At 42.8% G+C, this 18,766-nt stretch overlaps 1 long non-coding RNA gene across 2 annotated transcripts in view; it reads right to left on the bottom strand.

The window, feature by feature from the left end:
* LOC124515715 (uncharacterized) overlaps positions 1-16,649 on the bottom strand; it is a 32,512-nt gene extending 15,863 nt beyond the window's left edge. Inside the window, exons 1-3 of one of the 2 annotated variants that reach the window (XR_006962872.1) lie at positions 15,800-16,649; positions 15,560-15,689; positions 11,056-11,080 (exon numbers count right to left, since the gene is read on the bottom strand). This is a non-coding gene — a long non-coding RNA (uncharacterized LOC124515715). Of the gene's footprint in view, positions 1-11,055; positions 11,081-15,559; positions 15,690-15,799 lie in introns of those variants that run through there. The other variant, XR_006962873.1, reaches the window with a different exon arrangement.
* Between the last annotated feature and the right edge of the window lie 2,117 nt (positions 16,650-18,766).

Raw genomic sequence — 18,766 nt, 5'->3', positions numbered from 1 at the left:
AAAACAAAGTGAGTGTCAGAAACAAAACCAAAAAAAATGTGAGAGACACAAAAGAGGTCTGGGGACTGGTCTAGCTTCTGCTAGGACACTTTGCCCCAGCTGGACACAGGCACAAAGTTTACGAGGGTGGATGTCCCACCTAACCCCTCCAGGCTCTCTGGTGACAGTTGAAAAACAGGGCCCGGGGGCACCTGGGTGGCGCAGTCGGTTAAGCGTCCGACTTCAGCCAGGTCACGATCTCGCGGTCCGTGAGTTCGAGCCCCGCATCGGGCTCTGGGCTGATGGCTCGGAGCCTGGAGCCTGCTTCCGATTCTGTGTCTCCCTCTCTCTCTGCGCCTCCCCCGTTCATGCTCTCTCTCTGTCCCAAAAATAAATAAACGTTGAAAAAAAAAATTAAAAAAAAAAACAAAAAAAAAAAAAAAACAGGGCCCGGCTGGGAAGACCGGTCAGGGTTTCTCTCCCTCTCATTTCTCCAACTCCCCTCCAACGTCCCCCCTCCGCCACCCCATCCACTGCACTTCTGGAGAGACCATGCCCGAGGAGCTGGAAGCCAAGAAATCCCCAGGAGCCTCCTCCCTTGGGAAGGTAGTTCACCCCAATAATGGCCAACAGCAAGGAAGCCGGGGGAAGGCCTTCCTTCTGCTCATGCTTCAATCTTAACAGATACTCTGAGTCTTACTAAAAAGAGAAGCACAGGGGCACCTGGGTGGCTCAGTGGGTTAGGCGTCTGGCTTCAGCTCAGGTTACGATCTTACGGTTTGTGGGTTTAAGCCCTGCATCGGGCGCTGCACTGATAGCTCGGAGCCTGGAGCCTACTTTGGATTCTGTGTCTCCCTCTCTCTCTGCTCCTCCCCCACTTGTGCTCTTTCTCTCTCAAGCATAAATAAACATTTTTTAAAAATTAAAAAAAGAGAGAGAGAAACACAGGCCAAAAATGGCGACACCAGGCCAGGCCAAGTCACCAAACTGGGCTCAACACCTAACCTGATTGCAGTTTCAACTTCTGCTAGAATGGAAGTTTTAGCCTGTCAATTGGCGTGTTTTAAGTGTATTGTTTTTTTTAAGTAATCTTTATATCCAACGTAGGGCTCGAACTCCTGTCACCTGGGTCCTCTGCCTCCCCAAAAGGAACAGGAGATAATCCACCCAACAAGACCTTCCCTGCCCTTTCCCTTAAAGGAAAGTGACTCTGCCTCAAGCAATCCTTTCTTCTCTTTTGCTAATAACTTCCTCACCCCACCCTCCTTCCTATAAAAACTTTCCATTTTGTACAACTCTTGGAGGTTCACCTCTACTTGCTAGAGAGGTACTGCCCAATTCATCAGTTGCTGAATTAGATCTTTGATTTACTCAGCTGAATTTTTGTTCTTTAGCAGTCTGAACCTAAAAACAGGGCAAGGGCACCTGAGTGGCTCAGTCGGTTAAGCATCCGGCTCAGGTCAGGATCTCAAGGTTGGTGTGTTTGAGTCCTGCCTCAGGCTCTGTGCTGACAGCTCTGAGCCTGGAGCTGCTTTGGTTTCTGTCTCTCTCTCAAAATAAATAAACATTAAAAAAAAAAATTTTTTTTTAAGTTATTTAAAAAACAGGTCAGCCAGATTCAGTTTACCAATAGTTTGTTTGTTTGTTTTTTAAGATTTTATTTTTTGGGGCCCCTGGGTGGCTCAGTCAGTTAAGCCTCTGACTTCGACTCAGGTCATGATCTCACTGCTGGTGGGTTGGTGGGTTTGAGCCTTGCATGGGGATCTGTGCTGACAACTCAAGAGCCTCAAGCCTGCTGTGGATTGTGTCTCCCTCTCTCTCTGCCCCTCCCCCACTCACTCTTGATCTTTATCTCTAAGATAAACATTTAAAAAAAAAGATTTTTTTAAAAAGTAATCTCCACAGTCAACATGGGGCTCAAACTCACAACCCCAAGATTAAGAGTTGCATGCTCAACCGACTGAGCCCGGGTACAGTCTTACTTTATGTCTCAGGGCTTGGCATATTCCTTTTCAGTTTCACTTGTGTTTTAAAAAATTTGAAACCCACATGAAAATAAGCAAAATGGATGCCCATTTACCTCCCAACCAGATTCTACAATTATCAATCTTCTGATAATTTTGCTTGACCTGGTGGATTCACCCAGTTTTGAAAATCAATTAATAAGTTTAGCCAATAGATGGTTGAATACTCAAGTAGTAATCTCTTAAGAAGGAGTGCAAAAGGCTGAGAAGGAGAAGAGATAAATTGGAAAGACTTCAGGAAGCACGTGCACGTGTGCGTGTGTGCAGTGTTTTTAAATGCCAAGAAATAGATCTGCAAGGATACATAGCAAATGCTGAAGGTGCCCTGGGGGTAGCAGGAGCAGGGAGAGAGATGAGACACAGGCTTCTGCATTTTATCTGTATAGGTGTCAGCATTTTTCAAAAAAATTTAACCACAAGCATGTACTACCATTGGATTTCTAAAAAATTATAAAATAGGGGCACCTGGGTGGCTTAGTTCGTTAAGCATCTGACTCTTGATTTCAACTCAGATCATGATCTCACGGTTTGTGAGTTTAAGCCCATGCTGGCAGTGAGGAGCCTGCTTGGGATTCATTCATTCTCTCTCTCTCTCTCTCTCTCTCTCTCTCTCTCTCTCTCTCTCTCTCTCTCTCTCTCTCTCCCCCTCCTCCCCCTCCCCACCCCGCCACCTCTGCCCCTCCTACTCATGCTCTCTCTCTCTTTCTCAATATAAATAAATAAACTTAAAAATTTTTTTAATTAAAAATTATAAAATAAGGAAAAGTCTTTTTCAAAGACTTTCTTTTTCTCAAGTACTGTCAGCCCACTGAACAGGAGCTGAAAATGGGTTTATAATTAACACAGGAAAAGTCTTCCTTAAACTTTAGTTTGAGGGCTTGGAATTTCCAACAGGGACAATAGAAAGGAGACATTCTCAGCAGGGTCTTCAGTTAAGATTCTCCTTGCCAAGCCCACAGCCTGCCCTTCCAACAGTAGTTTACCAAAGCCTGAAAGAGGTGTTGCCTAGCTAGTGAATGGCCTATGGACGGAGGTGATGCTGGAGTATCTGGAGGCTCCCTCTCTGGGGTCTTGCCAAAGGAATTGATACATTTTCTGATGAGGGATGGACCAGCTGCTAGCAACCCAGAATTGTTGAGGTTCCAGATTTGGAGTAATCTATGCCTCTAAAAAGCCACACCTGAGAGCTTTAGAGAAGCACTTCTCTGATGTGAAATGTGCCAGGAAGCCCTGGAGGCAGATTCTGATTCAATAGCTCTGGGGTGGGGCCCCAAGACTCTACATTTCTTTCCTTTTTTAAATTTTAAAAAATTTTCTTTTTTAATATTTTATTTATTTTTGAGAGAGACAGAGACAGAGAGAATGAGAATGAGTGGGGGAGGGGCAGAGACAGAAGGAGACACAGAATCCGAAGCAGGCTCCAGGCTCTGAGCTGTCAGCACACAGCCCGATGCGGGACTTGAACTGGTGAACCACAAGATCATGACCTGAGCCGAAGTCGGACGCTCAACCAACTGAGCCACCCAGGCACCCCAAGACTCTGCATTTCTAACCAGCTTCCTGGTCCACAGCCTTGCTTGAGTAGGGAGGTTCTGGAGTACTTGACCTAGAGGCCCTCTACCCTCTCGAACTTGCTCCTTTGACTCCACAGCCTGTCAACATACATTAAAATGTGGCTGACAGTTCCTGGTGCCATAGTATGAGCTTGACTGCTGCATCCCTCACTCCTGAGGGACACTGGTGTCACTATGTTTGGGCACAACTTCATCATGGTACTGGTGCCAGCTTCCCAGGGTGAGCCTTCTCATCCCACGCCTAGCCCCACAGAGTGGTCAGGTGCAGAGCAGGGGGTGGGGTACAGCCCTCCCTCCCCAACCTTACCTTCCATGAAGTGCCTTAGCTGCCTAGGCAAGCGTGCATTTCTCAACCTGCCCATGAAACCAGTTTCCCCAGATCCTTACAAAATGGTTCCTTACAAAACGGATCCTTACAAAATGGTTCCCCGTAGGGTGTGCCTCCCCCATCCAGTTGTGGAACAAAAACCATTTGTCAAAAACTGAAAAATGGGAATAAATGTTGTTGAAAGGACATGAGGAATCATATTCTTCTACTTTTTTTTTTTTTTGAGAGAGAGTGAGAGAACACAAGCAGAGGAGGAGCAGAGGGAGAGGGAGGGAGAGAATCTTAAACTTCATCTCATGATCTCATGATCCATCTCATGATCCTGAGATCATGACCTGAGCCAAAATCAAGAGTTGGACGTTTAATCGACTGAGCCACCCAGGCGCCCCCTCCCACTTTTTCGTATGTTGAAAATTATTTAATTTTTTTTTAATTTAAGGGTGGCTCAGTCAGTTAAGCCTCTGACTTCAGCTCAGGTCATGATCTCGCAGTTCATGAGTTTGAGCCCCACTTCAGATTCTGTGCTGACAGTGTGGACCCTGGAGCCTGCTTTGGACTCTGTGTCTCCGTCTCTCTCTCTGCCCCTTCCCTGCTCACACTCTGTTTCTCTCTCTCTCTCTCTCTCTCTCTCAAAAAATAAAATAAAATAAAATAAATAAAATAAAATAAAATAAAATAAAATAAAATAAAATAAACATTAAAAAAATAATAAAATAAAGTTTAAAGCAGTTTATTCTTTGGGGTGCCTGGCTGGCTCAGTTGGCAAGGCATGTGACTCTTGATCTCAGGGTTGTAAGTCCAAGCCCCACTCTTGGGTGTAGAAATTGCTTAAAAAAATAAAATATATTCTTTAAAAAAAAGAAAGAAACTGCTCTAAAAGCAGATAACCTTAGAAGTACATATACAGGAAAAAGTCCTTGGGTTCATCATCACTAACAACAAATTTGAAAGTCTGCCCAACTACAAGATCCTAAATGCCTATGTGAGGGTGGAAAAATTTTCCTTCTACTATTCTAAGTTCTTTGGCTAGTCTAATAATTAAATGAAAATTAAACAGGGGGAGGGGCGCCTGGGTGGCGCAGTCGGTTAAGCGTCCGACTTCAGCCAGGTCACGATCTCGCAGTCCGGGAGTTCGAGCCCCGCGTCGGGCTCTGGGCTGATGGCTCAGAGCCTGGAGCCTGTTTCCGATTCTGTGTCTCCCTCTCTCTCTGCCCCTCCCCAGTTCATGCTCTGTCTCTCTCTGTCCCAAAATAAATAAACGTTGAAAAAAAAAAAAAATTAAAAAAAAAAAAGAAAATTAAACAGGGGGAAAAAAAAGCAAATTTAATTTTGTATATAAAAAAGCCCTATAAAAATATGAGATCCAAGGGGTGCCTGGGTGGCTCAGTCAGTGTCTCACTTTGGCTCAGATAATGATCTCACGGTTCATGGGTTTGAGCCCCATGTCGGGCTCTCTGCTGACAGCCTGGAGTCTGGAGCCTGCTTTGGATTCTGTGTCTCCCTCTCTCTCTGCCCCTCCCCTGCTCATGCTCTGTCTCCCTCTCTGTCAAATATAAACATTAAATTTTTTTTTTTCTTTTAAACAAGACCCAATGTCAGTCAAGCAATTGAGGCTTACATGCCACCCTGAGCTAGGGAAAGGGATGGGGCTGGGACATCGCAGGGGAGGAGGGCAATTTTCAGGACCATGAGAAGAGTAGATGTTTCCTAGGCAGGTGTTGGCCCTGCCATGTAGGTAAGTCTTTCAGGAGATACATATATATATATATGTATACAGCGTATATATATGTATACGCTGGGACTTGATTGCCTTCAGGTCAAAATAATCTACATGCCAAAGTGGCACATTTTGGGGTGGCACGTTCTGTTCCCGTTCGGTCCCATCTGTGAAACTTTCCCAAGAAGCTTCACAGTCCATAAGTTGAATTGGTAGGTTGCCCCATCTCACTGAACCAGTCTCTTAGGCCCAAGAATAGGCCAGTTCAGTTAAACAGTTGTGTCTTATTTTAAGACAGAAATGCAGGTGGGCTCTCAAAATAAGGCCTATTGTGCAAGCAATCAGATATTTAATAAGAGGCATTTCTATGGAAACAAAAGGAAAACAATGGTTAATGATTGGAGAAGATTATACTCCCGATTTCTGAGTTCTGAGGGCAGCCAGTTGAGAAGATTTCTAGATAATCTGTTTGGAAACCTCTTCAGATGCAGTAAGACCAGGTAACGGCAACCTGATAGATTTTTCTGGTTGGCAGTTTTAATGTCTCTGGTGGTCTTTCTGAGGGGCCACACAGATACAGGCATGAAGACTGTCCTTTTTTTTTTTTTTTTTTCAACGTTTATTTATCTTTTGGACAGGGAGAGACAGAGCATGAACGGGTGAGGGGCAGAGAGAGAGGGAGACACAGAATCGGAAACAGGCTCCAGGCTCCGAGCCATCAGCCCAGAGCCCGACGCGGGGCTCGAACTCATGGACTGCGAGATCGTGACCTGGCTGAAGTCGGACGCTCAACCGACTGCGCCACCCAGGCGCCCCAAGACTGTCCTTATATGACATGTTGTGGTGATTTCTTTGAAGTTTATATCAAGTTGTCCAGCTTTAGCTTGCTTGTGTGGCTCTGGGAAAAGAGCAGTTTTAGTCCTCAATGATTCCAGGTCAGAGGGTCAAAAAAGTAGACTATGCAGGGTCCCTGGCTGGCTCAGTTGGTACAGCATGTGACTTGCGATCTTGGGATTGTAAATTTGAACCCCATGTTGGGTGTAGAGATTACTTAATAAAATCTTTTTTTTTCATGTTTATTTATTTTTGAGAGAGACAGAGTGCAAGTGGGGGAGGGGCAGGGGGGGAGGGAGACGCAGAATCTGAAGCAGGCTTCAGGCTCCCCGAGCTGTCAGCACAAAGCCCAAAGCAGGGCTCAAACCCATGAATCATGAGATCATGACCTGAGCGGAAGTTGGATGCTCAACAGACTGAGCCACCCAGGTGCCCCACTGGATCTTGGGGACCTGTCTTCAAGCCCCATGTTGGATATAGAGTTTAGTTAAATAAATAAACTGGAAAAAAAAAAAGAAAAAAAGTAGGGGCGCCTGGGCGGCTCAGTCAGATAAGTGTCTGACTCTTGATTTCAGCTCAGGTCACAATCTCAGTCTTGAGATCAAGCCCCATGTTGGTCTGTGCACTGGGTGTGGGGCCTGCTTGAAACTCTCCTTCTCTCTCTGCCCTTCCCCCACTTATTCTCTCTCTCAAATAAATAAATATATATATTTTTTTAAAGTAGAAGAATATGGGGCGCCTGGGTGGCGCAGTCGGTTGAGCGTCCGACTTCAGCCAGGTCACGATCTCGCGGTCCGGGAGTTCGAGCCCCGCGTCGGGCTCTGGGCTGATGGCTCAGAGCCTGGAGCCTGTTTCCGATTCTGTGTCTCCCTCTCTCTCTGCCCCTCCCCCGTTCATGCTCTGTCTCTCTCTGTCCCAAAAATAAATAAACGTTAAAAAAAATTAAAAAAAAATAATAATAAATAAAATAAAGTAGAAGAATATGATTTCTCATGTACATTCAACAGTCAGAAAATCAGAAATGTTAGTTTGAAGAGCTGTAGCCAAATATTAGAGGAAACTAGAAGAATTCAGGACCCGTGTCAGTTTATAAGTCGCAACAAAACCTGGGAGACAATTGGCAGGACTAGAATCTGATATCCACATGGGTGTACTATAGTTTCCTTTGACACATAATTTTCTCTCTATTTTTCTAATTTTATTTTTTTAACATTTATTCATTTTTGAGAGTGACAGAGATGGAGCGTGAGCGGGGAAGGGGCAGAGAGAGGAGGAGACAGAGGATTGTGCTGACAGCAGAAACATAATTTTCTCTTTATAGTCAGCCCCATTTCTACCAAAGATAACCACAGTAAGACTAATTTGTTTGCAAATTAAGTCTAGTTTGGATAACCTTGGCCTGATTATTTACTTAAGTGAAGCAAGAATAATGATTTACCATATAGGCTCTTTCAAATCTGCTTTGCTGGAACTTTTCATAAGGAATCTCATATTGGACTTTTAAAAGCCTCTCAAGGCTAAGCCAAGCCAATGACTCACCATCAGACTTTGCCTGCAATACGTATAGATTTGGGTGTATTCTTTTTTTCTTGAGGTCCCCAAAATATTCTAAGGTTCCTGAGCCTGCCGGAGATTGACCTTCTTTACTTACGTAGTAAAACTGCTGAACTCTGTCTGTAAGCAGGATACCAGACCAATTTTTTCAAGGGCATTATTGGCTCTATAAAGTCAATATTAGTTCCTTAAAGCTGTCTGATCATATCTGAGCCTCTGCTTTTATTCTCAAATATGACATTCTAGTCAAAGCCTTGGTAATTTATACCCAGTGTTTCCAATTGTGTCCTATTACAGGAGAACAGATTCTTATTGGACTTAAGCAAATAAATATACTGTCATAAAGAATATTCGCTAAGTTTCCCAATACTGGAAGGATCAGGCAGGGAAAGAAAGTAAATGTTTCATCTTTGTTTACAAAGGTGTACTTTACCAAATTGCTGTAAGTCATAGTTAGCTTAAGAAAAAAGTGAAAGGGCACCTGGGTGGCTCAGCTGGTTGAGCTTCTGACTCTTGGTTTCAGCTCAGGTCATGATCTCATGGTTATGAGATCAAGCCCCACAACAAGATCTGTGCTGAGTATGGAGCCTGCTTAAGATTCTCTCTCTCTCTGTCCCTTCCCTGCTCTTGCTCTTTCTCTCTCTCACACAAATAATAATAATAATTATACACACACACACACACACACACACACACACTTCTTAAAAAAAGGGGGGGGAGCAAAAGAGAAAAAAGTTTCCTTAAATCTGGAGAAATAAAACATTAAGGAACCAGCAACATTTCAAGCAAAAAGTCATAAAAAACTATAATCGTCCTCCTCAGTTCATTCAGTCCCATGTTAATTCTTATTCTGCTTGAATCCAGTATTTGCATTCGTTCTGGAAACTCTTACCCAGTTCAGTCTAATGATCTTAAAGTTATCAGAAACCTATACTTGTCAAAGTCCTTTCCATGAATTTCCTCGAAGAAGCACTTTTGCCAGAACACTTTTGTGAAAGCATCAGAGTAAAACAGTAACTCTCCGCAAATGACAAAGGCCTATAATGGCCATGGTTAAAGATCTAACAACAATTCATTATAATGCAATCAACAAGGAAATGTGGTTATTTCTATGACATATGATATTTTAAGACAATAACTAGCATTAAGACTGGTTAACATTATCCCAGGACATAAAGAATTTTATATAACTTCTAAAACGCGTATAGTAACATATACCTTTACAAACATAAGGTAAAGAAGGTTTAGTAATTTTCATTTTTATTTATTGATTTATTTTTGAGAGAGAGAGTGCACAGGGGAGCGGCAGAGAGAGATTCCCAAGAAGGTAACACACTGTCATGGCAGAGTCTGATGCAGGGCTTGAACTCACGAACCATAAGATCATGACCTAAGCTGAAACCAAGAGTTGGACACTTAACTGCCCAAGCCACCCAGGTGCCCCAAGGTTTAGTATTCTTATTTGACAATGCTTCCCATGTAATTTAACATATCAAATGAACCTAATTAGTTTTAATGTCTCTCACTGTGTAAGAAGAGATAATAAATCTTTTGAGAGGTTCCAGGAACCCTCTGGAAAATCAAAGTTACTCGTATGCAGGTCAGAAAGATTTCATTTAGAATTTGTTTTTTAGAGATTTGTCCAAAATATCAAAAGATTTGAGGGTTTTAGGGGTGCCTGGCTGGTTCAGTCTGTGGAATGTGTGACTCTTGATCTTGGAGTTGTGAATTCAAGCCCCACTTTGGGTGTAAAGCTTACTTAAAAAAAAAGGCAAAGGATTTGAAGACTTGACTAAATAGGATCACAAATCATTATGAAACAATACTTATCTATTTAACTCAAGTGACAGGGGCGCCTGGGTGACTCACTTGGTTGAGTGTCCAACTTCATCACAGGTCATGATCTCACAGTTTGTGGGTTTGAGCCCCACTTCAGGCTCTGCTCTGACAGCTCAGAGCCTGGAGCCTGCTTTGGATTCTGTATCTCCCTCCCTCTCTGCCCCTTCCCTGCTCATGTTCTGTCTCTCAAAAATGAATAAAGGTTAAAAAACTTTTTTTAACTAAAGGGACAAAAGATTTTGAAGGCAAATACCAAAGTGTACATAGTTATAAGCAAAACTTAGAACTTTTAATATTGAGAAGACTTAGTTTTCTTAAATAATCAAAGACCTAATTAAGACAACATGAAGCATAGGAAATTATTTTGGTAAGACACAAAATCTTTGCTTTCCAGTCAGATTATTTAAAAGGCAAAGAAAAACTTTTTACAATCTCTTCTTATCAAGACCAGCCCAATAGTTCAGGATAACTTTATCCTTTCAGTAGACGAAAGAAAAAGAAGTTCATTTTACATAAGTACACCATTAACATTAAAGGTTATTTTTAAAACCCTTAATTCAATTTTAGCCAGCTTGATTACACAAATTCTCGCTCCTTTTTTCTCTCTCTCTTCCTGACTTTCTATACCTTTTTGTCCTTTAATCCTCTTTCCTAATCTGAAATAACCAGTTTTACTTTAGGACAAGTTTATTTTTTTTTCCCTCGACAAAATGTATCTTCATATCTCATACCTCTTCCTACCAAAAACACATCTTACTTTCTTTGTAGAGTTGTTTCCTTTGTTACTTCTTGTAGTTTTAACGTCATTTGTTAGAATTCCTAACCTTACAAAACCTGAACTTCTAGTGAAAACCAATAAATGAGCAATGTAAATTGTTATTTAGCATTCTTTAGACTGGCAAATTTATGAATACATTTCACAATGTCTAGAAACATATGCCTTTTTTTTAGTGCAATTTTCCAATGTAGTACTAACACATCCAAATGGCTTTTAATTTTTTTTTTTTTCAACGTTTATTCATTTTTGGGACAGAGAGAGACAGAGCATGAACGGGGGAGGGGCAGAGAGAGAGGGAGACACAGAATCAGAAACAGGCTCCAGGCTCTGAGCCATCAGCCCAGAGCCTGACGCGGGGCTCGAACTCCCGGACTGCGAGATCGTGACCTGGCTGAAGTCGGACGCTTAACCGACTGCGCCACCCAGGCGCCCCCCAAATGGCTTTTAGTTTCTCTGTAATAAGAAGCAAAAAGCAGATAAACCCATGTTCAGTAATTAATGTTTCAAGATTTTATCTTACTTGGAAATGATCTACATATTCAATGAATTTCCATCACTTAGCTCTTCCATCACCACTCTAATAGTGGAGGTTATTAAATGATTTTGGAAGGTATTTTTAAGTACACACACCATAAAATGTAATGATGGCTTAGAAGTTCACCTAAAAGTTCTTATTCCAATTATATCTAAGTCACTTGTTCCCAACAATTATGCTTAGACTATCCATGAGAGCTTTATGAGACGGCCATCATCCCAAGTTATTTTCTTGCTGACAAATTTTGTAACAGAGATGATATCTTTTTTTTTTTTTAAGTTTATTTATTTATTTTGAGAGAGAGAGAGAGAAAGCATGAGCAGGGGAGGGGCAGAGAGAGGGAGAGGATGCCAAGCAGGCCCTGGGCTGCCCAGCCCAGAGCCCAAGGTGGGGCTTGATCTCAAGAACCTGAGATCATGACCTGAGCTGAAACCAAGAGTCTGATGTTTAACCAACTGAACCACCTGGGTGCCCCAGAGATGACATGAATTTTTTGACTAGCAAATTCAGGTAGAATAAAAGTTGTATGCCTATATTATGTTTAATGTTGACAATTCTGAAGACATGTTTATTTTTTTTAATTAACTTATTTATTTTGAGAGAGAGAGAGAGAAAGGCAGAGAGAGGTAGAGACAGAATCCCAGTCCCTGTGCTGTCAGCGCAGAGCCAAATGCGGGGCTCAAACTCATGAACCGTGAGATCATGACCTGAGCTGAAATCAAGAGGTGGATGCTTAACCAACTAAGCCACCCAGTTGCCCCTGAAAACATGTCTATTTTAATTAAACCAATAAACTTAAACCAGTTTTAGTTACTGAATATTTTCCCAAATCACATGAATTGGAAAAGCACTTGGATTTGTTTCTATTACATTTCTGAGGGTTTAGGAATACTTAATTCATATAAGCAGTTATTTCAAACCAAATGAACAGAGTTTTTTTACAAATTAATATTGGCAATACTATCAGGAAATAGAAAAATATCACATGTCTACAATATACAAACGTAGACACACACAATCATACAGACTAACACAGAGACCCTATATATATCTTTCTAAAATTTTAGAATTTGAGAGTCAGGGATGATAATTACAAAACCCACTGATTTATAAAAGAATAGTTGGATTCAAATGTTATTTTGGCAGTTGAAATAAGTTCACCTACTCAGATGGCATAAGCTCCTTTTTTGTTTTTTTTTAAGGTAATCTCTACAACCAATGTGGGGCTCAAACTCACACCCCCAAGATCAAGAGTTGCGTGCTCCACTGACTGAGCCAGCCAGGCACCACTGCTAAAGCTTTTTACTAAGATTTGTGGAGAGGATCTTTAAGATTTTTCATCAGCCCAATTTACAAATAGTTCCTTTCTTGTCCTCCTTATAAGAAACCTCTCGCTGGGGGCATCTGGTTGGCTCAGTCGGTAGAGCATGTGAGTCTTGATCTTGGTGTCTTAAGTTTGAGCCCCAGGCTGGATGTAAAGCTTACTTAAAAAATAAAATATTTTTGGGGCGCCTGGGTGGCGCAGTCGGTTAAGCGTCCGACTTCAGCCAGGTCACGATCTCGCGGTCCGTGAGTTCGAGCCCCGCGTCGGGCTCTGGGCTGATGGCTCAGAGCCTGGAGCCTGTTTCCGATTCTGTGTCTCCCTCTCTCTCTGCCCCTCCCCCGTTCATGCTCTGTCTCTCTCTGTCCCAAAAATAAATAAACGTTGAAAAAAAAAAATTTAAAAAAAAAAATAAAATATTTTTTAAAAGTTTGCATTTCAAAAGGCTGGCTATCGGATTCTAGAAAAGATGGGGTAGAAAATCTGTATCACAAAGGCATAAAGGAAATATCCAAGTTTTCTCCAAGAAGTTTTGAGTATATTTCCCTCTTATCAAAGGTCTAGAGAAATTATTATTTAAGTTTTTCTTTTTTTCCTTAAATGTAGGACAATTCTGTTTCCAATGTCCCAAATATTATAGACACAATGTCCCAGATATTATAGAAACAATATCTGCAAGCATTTTGAGATGAATAGGAGAGCTTTGGGGGATGGTAAAGAGAGGCAGACTTTGAATTATTTCTAGAGTTGCATTTGTAAGAAAAGGACAGTTGCTTTTAATTTCTCAAAGAACTGGGTTGAAGCCTAAATGATATTGAGGCACCGATCCACCCATCCAACTACATTATCTTCAATTTGCTTCTTTTTATCAGGGAGAAGATTTCTAGATAAGGTGGAAATCAAAAGATTTCTGTGTTCTAGAGCTTCAGGGTTTAATGTGATATGCCTTTGAAAAGTCTGTATAAAGTGCTTTAACAAAGGCTTTCTTTCTGAGTGCACAATTCAACCTTGGACCAATTCACCTGAGAGGCAAAAATCTTTACTATTGGTTCTATCAGTCCCTGAACAGCATTTATAGCAGCGCCTAAGAGAAATTCTGGTCATCTGTTTACTCCGTGAGGGGGGGGTTTCCTCAGGGAGCCAATCTGGCTTGTCTATTAGCTACAGTATAATTAAGGATGGGAAGAACACCCCTTAGCAGCTGGTCCACATCCCTGTGAGTGGGGTTGTGAGTGGCCAGTGATCGTTCTTTCTTTCTTTTAAAAATTTTTAAAGTTTATTAATTTTGACCGAGAGAGAGAGACAGAGAGACAGAGAGACAGAGAGAGAATCCCAAGCAGGCTCTGCACTGTGTAGAGCCCAATGCAGGACTACTCCTGAACTGTGAGATCATGACCTGAGCCAAAACCAAGAGTCGGGGGGGTTAACTGACTGAGCCACCCAGGCACCCTACGAACGGCCAGTGATCTTTCTGACACTTCTCTAAACTTGGTAGGATATTCTGAAAGTGGAGGTAAGAGGATTTTTATAATTTAAAAGATCTGCTGCTTGTCTCTGTCGCATGAATTCTTTGTGGTTGGCACCTAAGATATTCCAGCAAAGGACACTGCATAAGAAGACCTGAGGCTGGTACAGCCTGATTACCGAGCTTGGTGTTTCTTCTAAATTCACTCCCTGGCCCTCTGCAGTTACACAGATAACCAGTACCCTGGGCCTGGACACCAAGCCAGAATGCTCTCCGTAACTGTCACAGGGAAAGGGAAGCTAAAACAGGGAGACAGGCCAGGATTTCTGTTGAAGGTGGGCTTGAGTTTTTTATCGAAGTCTAATTTCTGTTCTTTCATCTTTTTTTTTTTTTAATTTTTTTTTTAACGTTTATTTATTTTTGAGACAGAGAGAGACAAAGCATGAACGGGGGAGGGTCAGAGAGAGGGAGACACAGAATCTGAAACAGGCTCCAGGCTCTGAGCTGTCAGCACAGAGCCCGACGCAGGGCTCGAACTCACGGACCGTGAGATCATGACCTGAGCCAAAGTCGGCCGCTTAACCGACTGAGCCACCCAGGCGCCCCTGTTCTTTCATCTTGTTAAGGGAGTCCCTGAGGCTAACCATTATATTCCTTTGTGTCCTCTTTGTTTTTTCCACAGGTACCAGTAAGACAATTGTAGATGAGAGCTCTCTAAAATTTTCACTTTCAAATACAGCCAATTCAGAGGGTCCATTATCTGGCCATTGACAAGTAGGATCTTATACTAATCTCAGTAGTAACTCTAACCAGTAAGTCTTTTTATGGCTTAACCATGGATGCAAGAAACATTCCAAAAGAGGGTGCAGAGGATTCAGTCCTCACAAAACCCAGAAAGTTCACTCCCATAACTAATCCAAGAAAGCAAAGACCTTCAGTGTCACAGACAGTAAGAATGGTGCCGTACAGGGGCGCCTGGGCGGCTCAGTCGGTTAAGCATCCAGACTGTTGGTTTCAGCTCAGGTCATGATCTCACGGGTACCTGAGTTCGAGACCTGATATCTGTGACACTGGGCAGGTGCTACTGACATGGGGCTTTTCCATCACCAACAAGACAACAAAGGCCCCTTATGGACCGCAATCCCTTAAGACAAAGGGGATCCCTTAAGCTCCCCCTAGAGCTGGCACAGTCAGACAAAGACAGTGCTGCTTTTCAGACCTGCAGCCTCTTCGGCCCTATGCCCTATGCATGCTGGTACACGCATCTTCCAGTGAGAATATTCTCACCGGTCACAAAGCCGAGCTCTCAAGACATGGAACAGGACGGAAAGGAAACCTCGTATGGGCTATGATTCTCCCTCTCATGACAAAGGACACAGGAGACAGAGACCAGAGGAAACCGTGACTGTCTCTGGGAGAAAAGGGATTAACAGATACATGAGTCCTCGTAACAAATCTTTACCAGAGTCCCCGTACTCAAGGAACTACTTCACACAAATATTTTCTCTTGCTAATCTGAAGTTAGAAAAAGACAAAGGACTCTCAGCATGCTCGCTTCCACTGGACCCTACAGGTGGAGATCCAGGAGACTGACTTGGTAAGAATTCTTACCTTCCGTTGGCTCTTGTCAGAGGCCCCAAGCTCAGTCAGCTGCAGCAGGCTTGGAGCAAGCGGTGTCTGGCCTGTGAAGGTCCCTTGCAGGTCGCCAAACTGTCGGGGTAGTTCCTTGGCTGGTCTAATACTTAAATTGACAGGAGACAGATGAAGAGGAGAAAAACAAATTTTATTTCATAGGTATGGGAGCCCCATAAAAATATGAGACCCAAAGGCAGTCAGGCAATTGAGACTCACGTGCCGTCCTCAGCTAAGGAAAAGGACAGGGCTGGGGCTTCAAAGGGGAGGAGGGCAATCTGCAGGAAGATGAAAAGAGCAAATGTTTGCTAAGCAGATGTTGGCCCTGCCATGCGGGCAAGTCTTTCAGATTTAAAAAAAAAAAAAAAAGAATTGTCTCTGGTAATAGCTCTCTTTCTGGGCCAGGCTCCCCATGGAAATTCTTTTAGGCAATTAAGGGAGAGGTAAACGTTTTTTCTGGAGTCTGCTGGGACTTGATTGCCTTCAGGTCAAAATAATCTACATGCCAAAGTGGCATATTTTGGGGTGGCATGTTCTGTTCCCCTTCACCTAGGAGAGGTGAAGAAACTGCGGTCTTCAATTCATTCCCTCTTATACTCAGACCTTGTTGTAATTTCAAGTTTTATAAAGTAGCCATGTAGCCATGTGGAAGATTCTGGAATAAAGGGCACTGTGCTAGTCAGATGCAGAGTGGAGAGCTCTGCATCCGCCAAACTATTTTTCTTCCCAGTAACTACTAGACTTTTACACCAGGAACTTTTCTAAGCCTTTTCAATGTATTAACTCATTTAATTCACAAACTTTATGAGCGTTACCACTGTTATCCCCGTTTATGAGAGGAAAATGAGGCACAAAGAAAGTGATTTGCCCAGTAACACAGCCAGTGAGGGGAGAGCCCAGGCAGTGGACTGTCATACAAAAGCACAGCTCTTCTCACACTGAGGCCAGGCCGCAAAGCACTCACTCCTGTAACATATGCAAACACCTTCCTCTCCAAGAGTCTTCTGAGACAGGAGAGCCTGGGTGGTGCAGTTGGTTAAGCCTCCGACCCGATCTTGGCTCAGATCTCACAGATCATGAGTTTGAACCCCACTTCAGGTTCTGCACTGATGGCATGGAGCCTGCTTGGGATTCTGTCTCTCCTTCTCTCTGCACCTCCCCTGCTTGTGCGTGCTCTTGCTCTCTCTGTCTCTCTCAAAATAAATAAACTTAAAAAAAAAAAAAGTCTTCTGAGGCAGAGCCACACAGGGAATATTTTTCAGCCATAGAAGGAAATAGATATGTGCCATAACATTAATGAACTTAAAAACATCATGCTAGGGGTGCCTGGGTGGCTCAGTCAGTAAGCGTCTGACTTCAGCTCACGTCATGATCTCACGGTTCATGGGTTCAAGCCCCATGTCAGGCTCTGTGCTGACCGCTCAGAACCTGGAGCCTGCTTCGGATTCTGTGTCTCCCTCTCTCTCTGCCCCTCCCGTGCTCACACTCTGTCTCTCTCTCAAAAATAAATAAACATTAAAAAATTAAAACAGAAAAAAACCACATCATGCTAAGTGAAAGAAGCCACACACAATGAGCACACATTTTGGATTCTGTTGATGTGAAATGTCCACAATGGGCAAATCCACAGAGACAGAAAGCAGATTCGTGGTGGGGCTGGAGGAAGGGGCAGACGAGGAGTGACTGCTAATGAGTCTAGGGTTTCTTTTTGGGGTGATGAAATGGTCTGGAATTTGTGGTGATAGTTGCTCAACTTTGTGAATATATTAAAAATATTGAGTTATATACTTTTTAAAATGTTTTTTTAATTAAGTAAACTCTACACCCAACAGGGGGCTTGAACTCATGATCCCAAGACCAAGAGTCACATGTTCTACTGATTGAGCCAGCCAGGTGCCCCTGAGTTATATACTTTCAAAGGGGGAAATTTTATAGCATGCGAGTTATATGTAAAAAGCACAAAACACACAAACAAACAAAAAACTGGTCTATTGAGAATATTTAACAATTTAGTCAATGAAAGCTGGAGAAGACTAGTAGAATACATTGCCCTCAAATATACTACATTGGCATAAGGATGATTTTCAGTGGACGGCAAATAAGAAAGAGATCCAAGAAAAACTCTCTGCCCTCCTATTTGCCTAAAAGCAGGACATAACTTTGCAGAATGTCCCCACTCCCCTCTCTACCAGGAAGGACAGAAGTTAATCACCAGAGAAAACTCCAGACCCTTATCAGCCTGGAGATGGCACCAGAGGAACTTACATAACAAACCTTGCAGAAATTAGCCATCCTCTACCATTAGTTCCCTGAACACATACCTTCCCACAGTTTGCCACTCTAGAAACTCAAAAGTCCTTTTCCTTTGTCTCGTCACTTTTTTTAATGTTTATTTATTTTTGAGACAGAGTGTGAGAGGGGGAGGGGAAGAAAAAGAGAGAGAGACATAGAATCCGAAGCAGGCTTCAGGCCCTGAGCTGTCAGCACGGAGCCAGACGTGGGGTTCAAACTGACGAACCAAGATATCATGACCTGAGCTGAAGTTGGAAGCTTAACAACTGAGCCACACAGGCAACCTTGGTCTTGTCACTTCTCTGAAAATGTATTGTTCTCTTATTAACACGCTATAAGAAGCCCAAGTTCTAATCACTCCTTTGAATTACTTACCACTGGTGCTTCCTTGTGTTTGTGTGATGTACATTTTAATAAACGTGTTTGTTTTTCTCTTAGTAATCTGTGTCTGACAGACTAATTTACAAGGCTCCAATCAGATAATTTAAGGTGGTAGAGGAAAAACATTGTGTTTCTTCTCCTATACTCCTAGACGAATCACCACAGTCTGATTTTTTTCTGTGTCTCAGCTCCTGTCTCTCCTACCCCTTAGTTCCCATGCCCGGCCCTTCTGGACTTGTTCAGCTCTTCAAGTTTAACGTGCCTCTTCTCTCTTCAGAGTTTAAGAGAAGGTTCAGCTCAGCTGAGGCATCTCTGCATCCAGGAAGCCTTCCTGGTCTTCTGCCTAAGTCATGGCCACTGCCACCTCGTGTTAGCACCCCATCATCCTACACTCACCATCAGGGTCATATGCTCAAGGTGGGACTCCATCTCATGAACCATGAGATCGTGACTGAGCCAAAATCAAGAGTCGGACACTTAACTGACTGAGCCACCCAGTCTGAGTCTGTTTTT

This window comes from Lynx rufus, unplaced genomic scaffold, assembly GCF_022079265.1.
Source record: "Lynx rufus isolate CCGP_SWC_20201006 ecotype Redwood Valley unplaced genomic scaffold, mLynRuf1.p SCAF_2, whole genome shotgun sequence".
Lineage (NCBI taxonomy): Eukaryota > Metazoa > Chordata > Mammalia > Carnivora > Felidae > Lynx > Lynx rufus.
Note: the sequence above shows the minus strand (reverse complement) of the source record. Positions and strands in the feature narration are given on the sequence as shown.